The sequence below is a fragment of the Grus americana genome, chromosome 1, assembly GCF_028858705.1.
Source record: "Grus americana isolate bGruAme1 chromosome 1, bGruAme1.mat, whole genome shotgun sequence".
NCBI lineage: Eukaryota > Metazoa > Chordata > Aves > Gruiformes > Gruidae > Grus > Grus americana.
The window spans coordinates 128,219,844-128,236,910 of record NC_072852.1 but is presented as its reverse complement, the minus strand read 5'-3'; the positions used below and the strand labels follow the sequence as shown (position 1 = coordinate 128,236,910).

General features: G+C 38.1%; 1 protein-coding gene across 10 annotated transcripts in view; it reads right to left on the bottom strand.

Annotated features, from left to right (window-relative positions):
* DMD (dystrophin) overlaps nucleotides 1–17,067 on the bottom strand; it is a 1,313,294-nt gene that overhangs the window by 83,969 nt on the left and 1,212,258 nt on the right. The window lies entirely within an intron of this gene.

Sequence of the window (17,067 nt, the reverse complement as noted above, 5' to 3'; positions counted from 1 at the left end):
CTGCTGCGGAGCGTGTGGGGCATCTCGCCCCGGTCCCTGCCTTCGCCTGGGCTGTCGCGTCTCTTCTGGCGGCGGGATGCGGCGGCTTGAGGAAGCCCTCGAGGCTTCCCTGGACTCTGGCGGGGGGAGGGATCTTTGCGTTCCCCCGGGCCCGGCGGGGCGGTGGGAGCGCTCAGAGGCGGGCAAAGCGGTTCGCTTTCGGGGCGCTTGGGAAGAAAACTTAATTAAAACATGCACCGAAACTGGGACGGATTTGAAATGGACCTTAACGTGGATTTTTCGCTTTGCAGCTGTTAATTTCGCCGCTTAAAATGCCGAGTGGTTTATTTGTGAGTGAAATTAGGTAATTGCACTTCTAAGGGCTTGCCTTGGCCTCACGGGGAAGGACGAGCTGCTTCCTCCCCCGAATTGTCAGAGCAGAAGAAACAGCTCCGCTCATGCCGAGTAACTGTCGCAATGTTTCTTTGTGTTAATTCCCGCTTAACATTCAGTACACAAATAAAAACTAACAATCTCTTTCTAGTGTCACAAGCATTTCAAATCTGCTCTTGAGCGAGCTTTACATCTACGTCCTTTATTCCTTAAAATAATGCGCGGAGAACCCAGTTCTTCACCCCATTCGGTAGTTTTTCAGCCTTACAGACTGTGCTTTCTTGGTTAAAGCCACCCAAAAAGGTGCCTTTCAAACGTACCAAAGTCGTCCCTATTTTTACACTGGGAAGATGCAGGCCTAGAAGCACAGAAAATTCATCTCACCCATAGTTTCCGTACCACAGGTATATCCCATAGACTGATTTCCTCTTCCATAGCTGTTGGTAATCACTGAACTTGGTAATTATTATCCTAAGTACTAGGATATTTAGGGCTCTTCTTAAGGCTCCAGGTAACTGGGTTATCTGATTTTAGGAAAAGCTCAATAAGCAGTTCAAGGCAAGCCCTCACGTTTTCTTCTAGAACCATTAAAAGTGTAAGATGCTTAAGGTTCAACCCCTCAGGCCCCCAAATGCAAATATAAAACCTAATGGAATTAAATGTTAAATTCTCATAGTTTCTAGACAATTTAATTTGTTTTAAAAGGTCTAATTCACAGTTTTCATTTACCTATGATCCGCAAAACTACCCAAACACGTAAAGAAAAGAGGATTCATTTTTGTGTAAACGTAAATCGTTACGGTAAAGCTTATTAGACTCAGAATTTTCCATTTACTTCAATGGACCTGGTATTAGATCAATTGCTGTGTCAGCTGCTTGGTTTTGAGGTGAATGAACTGGCTGAAGGCTGTCAATTGTGTTACATCAACGACCTCATCTTTTCCCATCTTTAGCTGAGTTTTATGAAATGAGACATCTCTCCATAAGTCTTTAAAATAGGACGTTTAGCATATTACTTGGGAGGAACCTCATGGTCTATTACAAGGAGAGAGCAGCTGCCCGTGTCATACAAAGGGACTCAGGGTAGCCAGAAGCCTGCTGTTTCACACCAAAAGTGGTTTGTTTTCCTTCAAGAAGTATCTAGTACCAATACCCTTGATACACATTCCTTCAATTTTTACTGTTTCTGGAGTTTCCTGGTCCGCCTCAACAGAAGCTTGATGCTGCTATTATCATGTTGGTCTTCTTTCCCATACAATAGTGCCAAGTAATAAGAATTTAAAAACCAGTCTGAATTTCTCATACTTTGCATAATCTTCTTTCTCCTTCAGTTACAAATAAAGCATTGTATTCAATTAGACTCACAGCAGGTGAAAACCCCAATTAGTGAATCCATTTTCTTGGCTTTTTTTCCCTACCTTACACCCCCACACACACCACTTTTTTTTTTTTTTAAACAATAAAGGGGAACTCTGAGTCATTCCTGAATTGAAAAGCAAATTAACCCTTTGATCTCCCAAATCAAACTATTACCCACTCAAGAACATCCAGGGGAAAACAAGAATGTTGAAGGATTAAGGGATTAAGGCCTATTGACTTTATAATTTGATTTTATAAAAAAATATTCTATTTCATGTAGTTCTGATTGTTGTCTCCCAATTCACAAAAGCTTTTAGCTATTCTGATTGACCTTAAAATTATACTTTTGCTGTATAATGTACGCAAGTAATACCACTCTTACTCCAAATTATTTTTAAACTACCCATAATTTATTACAAAAATATATTTTGTTTGCAGTGTAAATGGTTACTGTCTTTGGCATTTATAACTGAAGCCAATCTTCATGCCATACTTAATTTTAAGCCATTTATTTGATAAAAGACAGTCATCTTCTTGTAGAAAATAAATCAGGATTACAGTGTAAGCAGAATTTTAATCCCCTGTGGTGCTTTTCTTATCCAAGGGCTATTCAGTCAATTTGTGCACCTACACAGAGACCTTAACGAGAAGGGGAACAGTGTTTATTTCTTTTATAGTGTAGGTTTGTCCTGGACTATATCTAATCAAGGTATCTGTCTCTTCAACATTTAACAACACCAGGTTCTTAAGGGGAAATCACAGCCCCCTAGTAAATGAGGGATAATACTTAGAGACTGGCTTATTACCCCAAAACTCTTTCAGGAACAAAAATATAAAAAGATGAAGTGGATTTTCAGGTAGCATTGCTCACTGTCCAGGTGGTTCCTGGAACCTGTGCATTTGAGAAGCCTGATTTTTCCATTTTAGTATGTTCTGCTCAGAATTTTGTCCCTTTTCTGTGGGGAAAGAGCCACAGACATACACACATTAAAAATAATAATATGAAGATAAAATAACTGATTCTTAAATAATGTTGTTTGAGTATAAATCTTCATAGGCTTCATGAAGGAGATCAGCATCACTACTCCACGTTACAGACAGATAGGGAAACCCGAACGCAGAGATGGGTAGGGCCTTGCCTAAAACCGCTTAGTAGGGCAGACATTAAGTGCACGAGTTTGCTTGTATGTTTAAGCACTTTATGAGTTGGAAAACTAAAGAGACATTTCTTTAGTTTTACTGTCATTGAAAGTGAAGATACAACATTTTCCTTTTAACTAAGTCTTGCTTCCATAGTTCTGTGAAGCGTGTAGTCCTCCTTGTAAGTGTGGCTTTACTGTTTCTCAGTTATCTGGGTAGTGGATTAGCAAGCGCTTGCTTTGCATATAAGAAGATGTTGCGGTGCCCTGTGTTGGGCTGGCTAATACGTTATGCTGTTTGAGTCTATTTTCTTTTTCTTGGTATAAATAAATACTAAGAATCACTTGGGATGGCACGATGACACTTTCCTGGATCATCTGTCCGAAATATGCTCCAAGGGCTGACACCTCCAATATTTTCAGTATTTGTTGATAGCTCTCTCTGAAGAGCCAAGAAGAGAATACTGGTTTCGATGCTGCTGGTTTGTTTTGGGGGTTTTTTTTGGCTGTTTGCACATTGCCACTGGAAGCACATTAAAATACTGTAAATGCAATGAAGAAAATAGTTCTGAAATTTTGCATTCATTTTCCCCAAAACTGCACTGTAAATTAAAGACCTACTAAAACATTCATAGCTCTGTATGCTTATAATCAGTTATTTACACCATGGGAGATTTGGGGAAGGAGCATACCACTTTCTGTCCAGAGGGAAACCCAATCTGTGTCCTGTATGAAGGGAGATTAGCAGGTGCTGCTTCTTACGCAGGGCTCATTCTCCTCACTGTAAGGCAGCCATGTAACTGGGGAGTGGAGCTCACAAGAATTTACCTGACATGTTTCACTGAGATGCCCTTGGAGTAGACAGAGTAGGAAGAGGAATCCTTCTCTTCTCTTCTCTTCTCTTCTCTTCTCTTCTCTTCTCTTCTCTTCTCTTCTCTTCTCTTCTCTTCTCTTCTCTTCTCTTCCCTTCCCTTCCCTTCCCTTCCCTTCCCTTCCCTTCCCTTCCCTTCCCTTTTCCCTTCCCTTCCCTTTCTCCTTCCCTTTCTCCTTCCCTTTCTCCTTCCCTTTCCTCTTCTCTTCTCTTCTCTTCTCTCATAAAATTGATTCTGCAGTAAGTATTATAGAGCTTGCAGCACTTTAATGCACAGCATGGAAAGTATTGGCACACAGCATGTGTGACAGGAGTACGTCTGTTCCTGCCCAATGCACAACAGCACAACTTCTGCGTTCCTTTGGGCTGTACCTGCTTTTACTATAGTAAAGACACCTGATTAAAACTGAAATCTTAGTCACCCTGCGAGATGAGTATCATGGAGCCTCGGGAGCAGTCTGTGTGTGCCTTATGTCGCACTGCATTGCATGCTCTTCATAAAAGAGGAATCACAGGGTGCCTGTCATTTTGGATATATTAGATATACATATGAATTTCACCCTGTTGAAATCTTGAAAAGGCTAATTTGGAGAGGCTACATTTATTTTTTTAGCTGACAGTGACAATTTAGACACCCTGCAGTAGGAGAGTGTGTGTTCAGTCTGCTGCCAGGTGTATGACCCTGAAAAGAGGAGCAGAGCGAGACTGAGATTAAGTAAGATTAGATGCATCACTGGATGCGGTGGATAGCACATCCAGATTTCACCAGGGTTATGAGCTCTTCAGGTAAGCACCTGTAAATACTAAAAGCTTTTTTCTCCCTTCCATACCAAACCACAAGAAATAAAGAAAATTAAGAAAAGAATAACCCCTACTCTTCCAGACAGAGATGAACTGGAGTGGGAATAGTCCCAAGAATGGGAAGATCAAGAAGCATAATGCTCACAAAATACTAGATAACTAATGTATTAAAAAAACATCTGAAGTAAGGCTTTTGGAAAGCTAACAAATAAACCCTCAAAAAACAAACAACGTATAAAAAAGACTTTAAATCTACCAGCAGAAAACTTATGCCAAGTAAAATTGCTTGTTGATCTTTACAATCTACAAATAAGATGTGAAAAGTAATAATTATACCATGGTAAATTCTTGGTTTGAGGATCGGTATTGGCAAAATGAATGGTTATCATTTCAGGGATTGGGTTGAGAAAAAATGCAGACTAATAAGGATAAATTAAACAAAACAATGAAGGCAAACTCCATTTCTTACTTTTCTTTGTGTGCCCAGTTAGAAATAAATGACTCTTTTGCCTCCTGGGGGTTAAAATAAGCAGGATTTCATAAACTTGCTTGCTCACTGACTCTTTTCACCTCAAAGTCTTTCTTTCCATGCATAAAATTATGTGTTGCAAACACAAAAGCTAGCTTCCCAAATCATTAACTTCTCTACTGTTTCCTATCAACGTATAGATCTCAATAGCAGGAAGCCCTGCATCTTGCAGTCCTACTTCACTCAGGGCCCAGAAAATCTGATGCTAGCTACCGGTCACCATGTATTCCTGGTCCCTAACAAGCAGCCCTCTCTTCCAAAGTCTTCCACAGACGTTAAAGGAGAAGCATGCCTGCCTTTTTCACTAATTTACTTTTTACATGCATTCCATAAAATATGTATTTTTGACACAATCAAACCTTTTTTATGACTAATATCATACAGACAGAAAAATTTTTCTTTAACTGAGGACATTTTTTTCAAAATGTCCCCTATGCAAATATTATCTAGAAGAGAAAATATTTATTTGGGGAAGAAAGCTACTTAGGTCACACGAGGAGATTAAGTACTGGAAAGTTCCAATGGTAAGGCTGCATTTAGGTAGTAAAAGAAAAGGACAATGAAATCTGTTGCATTTCATGACAGCTATACACAGGCAAGATCCCAATCAGACCACTAGAGCTAGGAAAACTTTGCACCTTTGAATTAATGCATTCATTATTTGGTCTCTGTATTTTAGCAATGGATGCTCTGCTGTGTTCTCACAGAACTTGCGGGTTTTGTTGCTTTAAAATATACTTTGAACCTGTCATAACTACCATATTGTTTCCTCAACGATTATAATATACTATACATAACATTATAATATATAATTGTAACAAGAAGAGCCCCTGCCTATTTTTATGTACGCACTAGGCTTTTCCATCATCTTCCCAAACACGCTGAGGTTGTTGACTCTAGGAAATACGATAAGTTTGAGGTCTACTCCTGACCTTTTCCCTAGATTGGCCCGTGCAGAGCCCTGATATGAGAAAGGCATGGTTCTCCTGCCCTGGTAAATCAAACTTGTGTTGATTTGATTTCAAAATCAGAGAGTCTTTAGCTTCTCCGAATACCCTGGTGTAGCATGAGCAAAGCTTAGTCTTCCTGCGTAGCATGATTGCTTTGCTCTCTCTTCCTAAATGTCTTAGATGGGGAAGTCAGAGGAAAGTGCAGCACTGCACTTGGAGAAGGAACCAGCCTAGAGAAGTTAGTGGGAGGACGGAGCAGCTACACCTAACTAGCCTCACCAGTAATTCCATCCAGGCTAACTCCTTCATCTGATCCAGGTGACATTTCTCATGGTTTATTTGCATAGAAATGTAGCTTCAGGTTTAGGGTTGTGCAACTATTCCCAAACTGAGGTCAGACTTAGTAACAGCAAGAAAAAAATTCTGGAAAGGAAAAGTTTCTCATCTGACATTTCTGAAATCAAAACTTTTTATTTCATTTCAAAACAGTATTCTATGAAAAAAAAAGTGCTTTAACTTGACTACAAAACAAGGCAATTGTTCATATAGCTCTGGCAGTGCCCTATAATGGCAAGTGGCCATAGCCATATGTTGTCCATGTCACAGAGTGAAAATTAGTGTTTATATATAGTCATTCAAAACAAATATAGACATACAGATACCTACATTACCTAGTGCTTCCACAGAAAAATCAGTATCAGCTACCATAGAGCCATGTCCTAGGGCATGGATATTATTTTATCCTAATTGAATCTAAATGGATGTTAGAACTTAAATACTTCAGTAAAGAGGGATACAAAGGAATTCTGAGGTAAGATAGAAATTATTTCTTAGCTAAGCTTAAGCAAACAATTTCATTCAAGTCTCCTGTGGCAAGTTCAAGCATTTACACTTTGGCACATGCTTCACATAATTCCAGACGGCTTCTGCTTCTTCCATTTACTTAACTGTAATATGTTTCTTCCTACTAAAGTAGCCCCCTCAGCTTTTGCATTTAGGTATCTTTGTGTAGCTCCTTCTGTCTCTGGCACAGGAGCTGGCAGTTAATTCAGGAAAGAAACCTGTGGATGCTAGCTGATAGAAAAAAAGTGTCATTAAACTGCATCGCACAGTTTAAACTTCATGTTTAACCAAGTTTAGTAATATGAATGCATTTAATAGAACTCAATGTCTAGGAATAATTTCAGTATTTCATACAGTTGAATTGAGGCAAACCTCTCACGGTACATCTCAACAAGGCTTCAGATAGCTTGCAATTCTACCGGCATACCTTCATTCAGTTCTCTGATCTCTGTTATTAAACATAAAATGGAATCTCGTAGTGAAAGAATAAACCTGCAAAATGAAGATTCCCTTTATAGCAGCATAGCCAAATTCACCATGAAAAACTTGCCATGAAAATCAGAGATGCCTTGTCTACACAGGTCAAAGAGCCTTGAGATTTATGGCCAAAGGTACGCAGATGACTTTTAGGACCTACCATAGTCCATTATTAAATTAAGGACCATGGTGATTGTGTGGAGCTCAAAATCAGCCAAAATAATTTTTGTCTTTCTATACTGAGTATTTTCCCACATTGAACTAATCAAACAATTTCCAAATTTGTATTTGGAACTATTTCCTTCATCTTTAAGAAATTGCTTTCAAAAGTGGAATCTAAATCCTGAAGAATTAACACAGCCCTAAAATATTACCGATTTAAACCTTGGTTATGGTCTACGTAAACATTCTTCCTGCTGCCACATCTCACATCTAACTCCCCTGAATACATTATCAGAAATGTCAACCTACAATTGTACCATATCAACATCTTCAGCTTTTCTAAAATAGTCCAGACTTAAAGAGAAAATACTTATTGCTAGGACTAAGCGGAGTTACCCATCTTTATCATCTCGCTCGCCACATGATGCAGAATGCCAGATTTTTTTTAGAAGTTCAAAATACCTAACTCCATATTATCAGTCATAAAAACCATCACACAGTTTTTGTCACCTTCCTCTCAAAAAAAGAGAAAGTATTGAATTCAACCAAGATTTCTCTATATCTACTTAGTACACTACAAATGCAGAGCATACACAGGATCCAAACCATTTGTTTATTTAATAGTGTCCACAAGTTGGAATTTTATGCTGTCATAAATTTAATAGACATAGATAATCTATTACCTACTGAATGATGGTTTTCAGACTGTCCTTAAAGTTAGAAAGAAGGATCATCTAAACTCACACCACCTGTCTTAGAAAATATTACAACTGTTTGAGCATTCATCCTTGATCCCAAAACAACAAAATCAGTCTGTCACATTAAGAAAATATGGTGTTGTTTTAAATTACCATTCTTCTCTTGAGGTAAATAATTTTCCTTCAATTACTATCAATCAACAGCTCTGGCTCCTGGTTGCCAGCTTTAGAACCAAATGCCATTTTGCAAACAATTAGCACCACCTCAGTTAATGTCTACAATAATATGCATCAGCCAAGGGAAAACAAACAAAATAAAAGACCTTCAACCTCACCTTTTAAATAAAAACTGGGTTAAGATATGTGATGTCTAAATACTTTTGTACTTTAGTAATGAAACTTATTTATGCTTATGGACATTACAATTTTTATCAGTACTTGGAAAAGAATCTCGTTACTTCTCCATAGTCTTGTTGCTGCAGTTGCTCTCATTTCTCATTCTTAACAATCAGCAGTCATTATTTCTCAAATTACTATCCTTCCACCCATGTCCCTCAATTTGTTCTGTTTTTAGGGTAACTAACGGAGCAAATAATTTATTAAGGATAAAAATATTTTTGCAAAGATTTGCAGAAGCTGACAGACTAAGAATTTTGCCACATAGATCCCAAGCAGGGAGTGAAGGATTAGACTCCCATCTAATCCACTGGTTTTATCAAATCAGTGTATTTAATACTGAACTAAAACCTTCGGAGAGTTTTATTTTTAGCAGCTTGCCATACTGAGTATTCATTTGGCTTTATTCTAAGAATTACAGTTTAGGATTCAAAGAGAAGAAACATACTTCTTGTTGTGAGCAAGGTATCATCATTAAGTCCTCCATTCCCCAAACAAATTTTTTTTTTTTTACTTTATGTCATATTTTTATTATTTTTCTGATAATTTTCATAGTAAACATTACACTTCACTGAGGCTAGCATTTATTTTACAATTTTAAAAGGGATTATATGCCATGAAAATGATCATTTGGTGATGATAGTGCACTCTGTTGGGTCATAGATGAAGAAAGTGACTGGTTTTGATGGTTATTTCCATGTCAACATTGTACACGAAACTTGCTAGTAATTTGGAGAAAACAAGGCCAGTGGGACTATGTCTGTGCTGCCACTTAATTAAATGATTTAGTTGATGAAATAGCTAAGAGACATCAGCGCTCCAAATGTGACACTATTTTGGTTATTTGGACTTCCTAGTGGCACGCTATCTTACACCTACACTGCTATGTGTGTCTGCCCTGAGAATAATAGTTGTCTCGGGCCGAATTTCACACAGTGACTCTTGTTCTTATTGCTGAGAGCTGGACCGCTCTACGGCAGACTGGTCATGGTACTCCTCTGCTTCCCACTTAGTGCTCCTAGGGACCCAAGGTGTGATTTTCTTCAGATATATAGGGGTGTGTGTGTGCATATTTAAATAAATAAATAAATACATAATTTTTTTTTTTTTTTTTTTTTTTCATTTCAAATGGTCTGACCTAATGTGGGAGTTGCTGCAGCCTAATTGCAAGAACCACAGTATCTTTTTGAATCTAGGTGGGCCTGTCTCTGCAGGGACATTTCCCTACACTGGGGGAACCAGAAGAGTTCTACATCAGCTCAAACCCCTGTGAGTTAAATGCCACGCAGTAGAATACAGTCACAAGTGCTTTGCTGTGTAGATCCTCAAGCTTTCTCGATAAGACTACCAAAGAAATTAGCTGGTAATCAAAGTAATTATTTGTAAGTGGATTTTCTATCCAGACAGCAACTGATTTGGCAAAAGTCACTACTAATGAAGAGCAGCCGTATAATAATTTCTTTTAAAGGGTGCTGAATGCTTTATGTGCAGTTTCCAAAGTTTGCAGCAGTGAAATTTTCTAAGGAAAAACAACTGCCATCTCCATTCAAAAACTGTGTAAGCTGGCACAATTTTTAACAGTTAACTAACTGAAGAAGCACCTCCAATGTACACCAGTAGAGCAGCTGGCCTCTCATGGCATTTCTTTCTAAAAGTTTCATTATGTACAAAGGAACGGTTTAGGTAGTAATTTCTGTAAGAAACTGGTAAAAGGTAGGACTTAGAATAATACTCATCTGCTCTCTTGGACTCCTCTGTATTCACATACACTACAGCATCTTGCCAAGTTTGTAAACTGCAAAAACACAGTGTGCAATGACAATCCTCTAACCCTTTTAGTGCATCGCATACTACCTACTGAGCTGAATTTTACTTCCAGACAAAATTTTGGCTGCATTCCTTAGTGAGTACAGGTTGTTCTCACATTGGCAGACTGTCCCATTCTCTCACTTAAAACAAGTTGATGGATTTTTAATTTCATGGGTTTGCTTGTTCCTAGATGGGCACAGTTTATATAAATCAGTTCCAGCCACCAACTCCAACATTGAAAAAGACAGTTCTTCTTTTCTTGATTTAGGTCATTATGCTGAAGTTATATTTTTCTCTACTTTGTCTTTTAGTGTAATTTGCAATTAAGAGGATAATTTAAAATACCCTTTACAGAAAAATTTAAGCGTCTATTCTATAGTTTTCCTCTTTCTAACTCAGCATTTAATAAAGTGCTAAGTTTTACATTGCATAATTTGGTGAGAAATTTAGCACTGTATTTCAGTGAATTCAAAATAAAGCATGTTGTCTGAAGGAAATAATACCTACAACTAAGCAATACAGCACTGGTCTATGTTACTATTCTTATATGTTCATTTATTATGTAAATTTTATTGGTTTTGATAACGCCTTTTTTATAGATATGGTTTGATCTGATCCTTCCTATCTTGACACAATGAGACTGACCACAACTTAGTACAGGAAATTTAAATAGAAATATGAGTACTAAATTACTAAAACCACTACAGCACCAATCTTAGACTGCTGAGTATATGTAAGAGCAGAATTGAGACTGCTATTTGTAAGGAACCCTTCCTTCTTATTTCATTGGTAAAATAAATTTTCGGTCTTTACTGGAGCATAAGGGCAAAACGCAGCTGTAGAGTGAGGAGTACATGTAGAAACCAGGGGCTTCAACCCTAACTGAATTTTCCATCAGCCAATATCCTAACCCAAAGGGCTCATCTGGTCAGTCTCTTACATGGTGTAAAGTTAAAAAAAAAAAAATCTAATTAAGAACTGCTACGTCTTTTGCAGGCATAGGAATAGGACAAAGGTGGATAGGGAAGTGGTGGGTATACTGTATAATAACTTCCAGCTGGTGTATCATCTGTCTACTGGTAGGTAAGTTGAAATAAATAAATGATCAAAAATAACCTAATTAAAGAAACACAACACAGTCAGGATGAGTTTTTGGAAATAAAATAAGACTTTGCAACACAAGCGATATGAAAGCAGCAAGATGATTCAAATGCAGAATCTCATCTATTATACATTAGGTAGATCAAAGCTTCTCAGTGCTAACAAGGCACTGATTGGGGGTCGCCACCTGTTTGGTCTCACTTGGAATGGGAATCTGTTAGGTGAAGCTGTGTTAAAGGTTGTCGGTACATATTATGCTTATGAACAGCTTATAGTAAAAAAACCAAAATTGTTATTCTTTTGCTGAAGAGATTTCTGTATAATTCAGGAAGGTTTCTGAAACAAAATAATTGCAGGTAAATGCTCTTACTTGAGGCTCATCACATACTTTGAGACAGCGGCAAAAAGACCTGAAGTGTATAAAATTTGAATATATTTGAGCTGTGGTTTTGGAGACTGCTGAGTCTTGCAGCAGGCTGAGCTCAGAGAGGAAAGATTGTGGCAAGCAAATTATCCAGGAAAACTAAAAATCTAGAGAACAAAGCAAGAGGCAGTTTTCTAGATTTTTTTAGTTGTCTCTTTTGTCTAACTTCTCCACAAAGAAGAGGAAAGCTGTGACTTAAGCAAAGTGTGTGGGTGTAAATGTCTAACAATTATTGGGAGGATCTAATAAAGAGAGAATTGAGGAAAACTGAAAATCTGCAAGATGCAACAAGACAAGGCAAGGCAAGGCAAGGCAGCGACGATCTTTGTCGGTGTCCTTGAAACTTGCTGCAGAACTGGCAAAACGGATGAGCAGAACTTTAGTTTGGAGATGCCAGAGCAACATGAGGCTCCCAGGGCTTTAAATGAATATTTGTACGAGATAAACTTGCACGTAACAGAAAGAAAAAAGAAGAGGTAAGAGAAAGATGTGTTTAAAGTCAGCAAAAGATTAATTTGGTTTTATAAAACTGGGCAAAAAAGTTGATAAGTACTTCAAAAACCATGTGTACCAAAGGAGAATTGTTTGGGAGGACTCTGGGTGTTATAAATATATGCCACTGACCAAAACCAACAAAGAAACCGACACAGGAGAAAGGAGTCTCACTGGCTTACTCAATCCAGACCGAAGAAGACTACTGCGAGACCACACGATGTGGGCATACCCACACAGGCGAGTTTGATAAAGGATTCACACTGATAGACTCCTTCCACTCCTTAGTTCTAGAATAGTGAACAAATGCCCCAGAGCAAAGCAGCGCTGAGGGTTTTGCGCACGGTTTTCTCAAGAGAAAACCGTACAGATACAGAGTCGCGTTTCGCCAGCAGCAAATGTTTATTCCACAATATTTTGGGCACTGATGTGAAAAAACATGCTACGTGAGAGGAAATGCTGACAGTCAGATTCTGATCCCTTTTCTGCTGTTAAAAACAAGAAGTAAGTTTGCTGAAATCGACGAGCATCTCTCTCAATCCATGCAAGCTGCTTTCGGCGCAGAACTAAAATTTGATTTCCCCACTTCTGACAGTAAGCCTGACGGGAGCCTAAACTGCTGCCACCATAGCTCGGAGTCCTCTGTCGGTTCTTCTGCTCATTTCAAGATTGTTGAGTGCGAATAAATATTTAATTCCTCCCTCAAACTGGAAAGAGGGGAAGAAATAATAGCATATAAAAGCAAGTACTAACATGTAAGAAATATATTAGCAAGGTTTCATTGCTTTTGTGCCGTAGCACAATTAAAATAGTGGAAAAGCAGATGAATGAGGAATGTACAGGAGAAAACACTGGTCAAATATGAAGATATAGAACACTATCTGCAATTGAACAGTCTGCTAAGTGTTTTAAATTGTTTGGTAATGTCACAGCAGTACTAAAAGAATAAGCACTTCCATTAACAGGCAGTAATTAAAGAACAAGTAAGGTGAGTGCACCTATGGCCAAAAAGATAATCTCTTGGTGGTTTTCGTTTGTGCTTCTAGTGATAGTTTATGTCAAAATAGCTCAGTTCAGAAGTCCAAAGTTCAAACCCGTATTTGGAAACGATAGTGAGCTCATCAGTAAGAGACCTTTGGGAATCAGTTTTTAACCTCTAATTTTTAGGTGACACTTAAGAGAGAAAAAATATGCTTTTCAGCAACTAGGTCCTAGTGGTTAAAATGCTCTCACTGGCAGAAATCCGGAAGAAATTTCCTTCTAAACACTGAAGTAAAATTTCAAGATGCCTTTATTCCAAATTACTTGCACTAAAAGTTTATAGATGGAGAAATAAAAATGTGGTTTAGGTTTAGTAGTTATAACTCTTGTTGTTCTTTTTTTAATTTTATTCTTCCTGTAATCACTGACATTTCCAGTTACAAAATACATAATCTGTTACACTCAGGAAAACAGCTGCAAACCACTTATTTCCACTCTCCTGGGTTTCTATAGGTTGAAGCTGGGTATGTTTTTGAAGAAGCTTAAGATACAAAACAGCAAGTTGAGGCTATTTCGTTTGCTTATTTCTACTTCCAGCGTTTACTGTTCAGACGGGAAATCCGCAACTAGTATAGCGTATCTGAAATCCACGTTCACAGACATGTGTCTCCTTCTGTATTTCTAGACCAAATGCAGAAACATCTTTAACGAAGAACAGCTTCAGTAGCTTTTTCAAGGACGTGCATAAGTAGAAAGCATACATGTGTCTATTTTGGGAAACACAGTGTTTACCCATTTTGGATAAATAAGAAACTGGCAGTTTCCTCTCATTTCCCACAACACTGCTCAAGGGTCTGTCCCTGAATGAATGGAGTCTGGAATGGAAAACAGTAATCTGTCACTGATCCTTCCCAGAAATGGCCTCTCTGCCTGTCATTATTACAATAAACAAGGTTCTAAACCCCTTGCAATTTAGGTAAATCTTTCTAATGATGTTATAGTTCGATGCTTGTAAAGAGCTAATAATCTAAAAAGATCTCCAAAGCCGATTTAAAAAAAGGTAGGTTACTTATTTTATGATGATAAGATTCAGCATTGCAAGAGACTAGTATTGAACTTACTCAGATTTACAAAGAAGCTTGCTCAGACAGAATGCTAGGCACGAAACCTTTTAGTTGAATGAAGAATGAATTCCAGATTCAGTGAAAATTATTCAGCTTTTATGATGCTCCACTTCACCACTGAATTTATCTAGGAAGATCAAATGGCAAAATTCTGCAAAATATTACAGTTCAGTAAGTAAGTATCTTCACTGCAGTAGGGGACAGAAGTCTAAAAGAGAGAAAATGAACTGCTTTAGCATGCTGAATCTCCCAGAAAGCATCTGACCAGCAGCGAAAAAGGAAAAAAAAGTAGAATGAATCAGCACAGAGGAAAAATTAACGTGACCTAGCAAAAAGGTGCTTCTGTAAAAGGAAGAAAATAAGTGGTTGAACAAATGAACATATATGTAGGTGTTTCAGATCCTCAGAGTTATAGCAATTCCCTTCTGATTTAAAGCTCTCCAAGTGCCAAGCGCCAAATGTCATCGGTCAACCCACCATGGATAGTTTTTAGTTAACCTGAGAATGATTTTCCTCAGGTACATATGTATTCACCATTTTTAAAGGTTTTCCAATTCTGCAGGTCTTACTAGCTGAAAAATTAATCAGCGCTACAAGTGGAGGTACTAGCAAGGCAATCACTGTATGAAAATGTGCCTCGTATTAAAATACAGGAGTATCATTCACGGAATGGATTATACCCCCAGCTTTTGCAAAGCACTAAAGTGTGTTTACTCATTAAAGACGCTTCTCTGTAAAAATCTGCGAAATGAAGTATTTTAAGAATATGAAGAGGAAAGATGGAACCTTCCCGTGCCAGATTAAAACCCAGAGAAATCATGCTAGAGAACATTTAGTTACTTCTGATCTGTGCCCATTACCGACAAGCCCGGAGACATCAAATTAAAACAGCAGTCCTACTGACCTCACCCCGCTCAACGTCTTTCCCTTTGCTTTTCTTGTCTTAACCCCTCTCTGTCTGCACACAAAATATTTGTTTCTACAGGAGAACTATTGCGTCTCCTGTATTGATTGCATGCTTTTGCTTGAACAAGACATATGCAAACAGGATGCCTCAGGGGGCATTTAGGAGATGTGGTGCTAAATTGTTTCTTGAACTGCAAAGTATTGCTGCAACATGCTCCCAGACAATTATGTCCTCCTTAAACTTTCAGAAAAAAAGTAGCCAGCATCACTTCTTCTAATAAAGGACATCGGAGTACGCTCATAATCTACCTTGGCTTCCTTTAGGGGGAGCACCCTTTTCTTCTCTCGTCAATTCTAAATTGTGCGAGACAAGATGGTATTTGAATATTGTTTCACTAGAGATAATGTACGCATTTATATTTCAATTCCAGAGAGGAAAAGAAAAAGAATATATAAATAGCCAGCCATGAGCAGATGCACACTCCACTTAATGGGGGATTGACCATGTTTCACCATGCATGCATCTTTTACAGATTCTCCGCAGAATCCGCTACTTGGTACAGATTCTTGAGTAGAAGTGACAGACTTCATATAAAACTGTACTGTTGAGTAGCAGGCTGGCAATGAATAAATGTCGCTCAGGAGGTTAGGCATACGCAGCTGTAGAGATGGTGAAATTCAGTCTCTCTCCTGAAAAATAAATACCTCAAAAAACCTGAGAAATTCTCGAAACAGTGACATCCAAATGAATATAATTATTTTACCTGAAATATATGAGTTTGAGCCTTTTCTATTTATGAATGACAAATAAAGAAAAATCTTTTTTTGGAAACAAAAGCACAACAAAACATTTACTGTTGCCCTGAATACTAATGATGGAAGACTGTTGCTATGGTGATGCTAATTTTAACGCTCTTGCCTGTGGACTTCATATGAACTGCCCGTTTTAACTTTTGCAAATGTCATTTACAAAATGAAAACCCATTAATGACTGGCGAGGGCACAATGTTCCACTTTAATTAGAATAATAAGGAATGCTGATGCACAAAGTACAGGTTTGTGAATTGCTACAAAGCCCACACTGTCACAATTAATTACCACTGATGAGGATTTTGTTTTATTGTTTTATTTTTTTTTTCAAAGCAAGCTTTAGAATAATACAACCATAGCTTGACTTGGAGTCGAAAGCAGGCTCTCCTTTTAATACCAAGGTGGAATAAAGAGGTTTCCAAGGCTAACAGTATAGGAAAAGGTACAGCAGAGCTTAGAACTGTAATTAAGCCATGCTAAATGAGCACCGATTCCAGTAATGGGGAAATGCAAGTGCCAATGCTGCCGGGAAAAATAAAATACTTTTCAGAGAAATACCTGCTCAGAAACCCAGTTAGACTTTGGAAAACAGAGTTTGTGTTTTTGAAGAATTTAAAAATACAAGTTGAGGACAAGAAATTGAGTGGGTGCTACGATATGATTCTGGTTTGGGTTGGTGGGGTATTGCTGTGACCTGCCAATTGCCAAGTTCTGGGCCAAGTAGGTGGTGTTCAGAAATAACAGCATAAATAGTAGTGGTAATCTCTTTTGTAATGCACCAGGCCCTTGCAAATCATGAGCATAGATTTCTCATGAGAAGGGG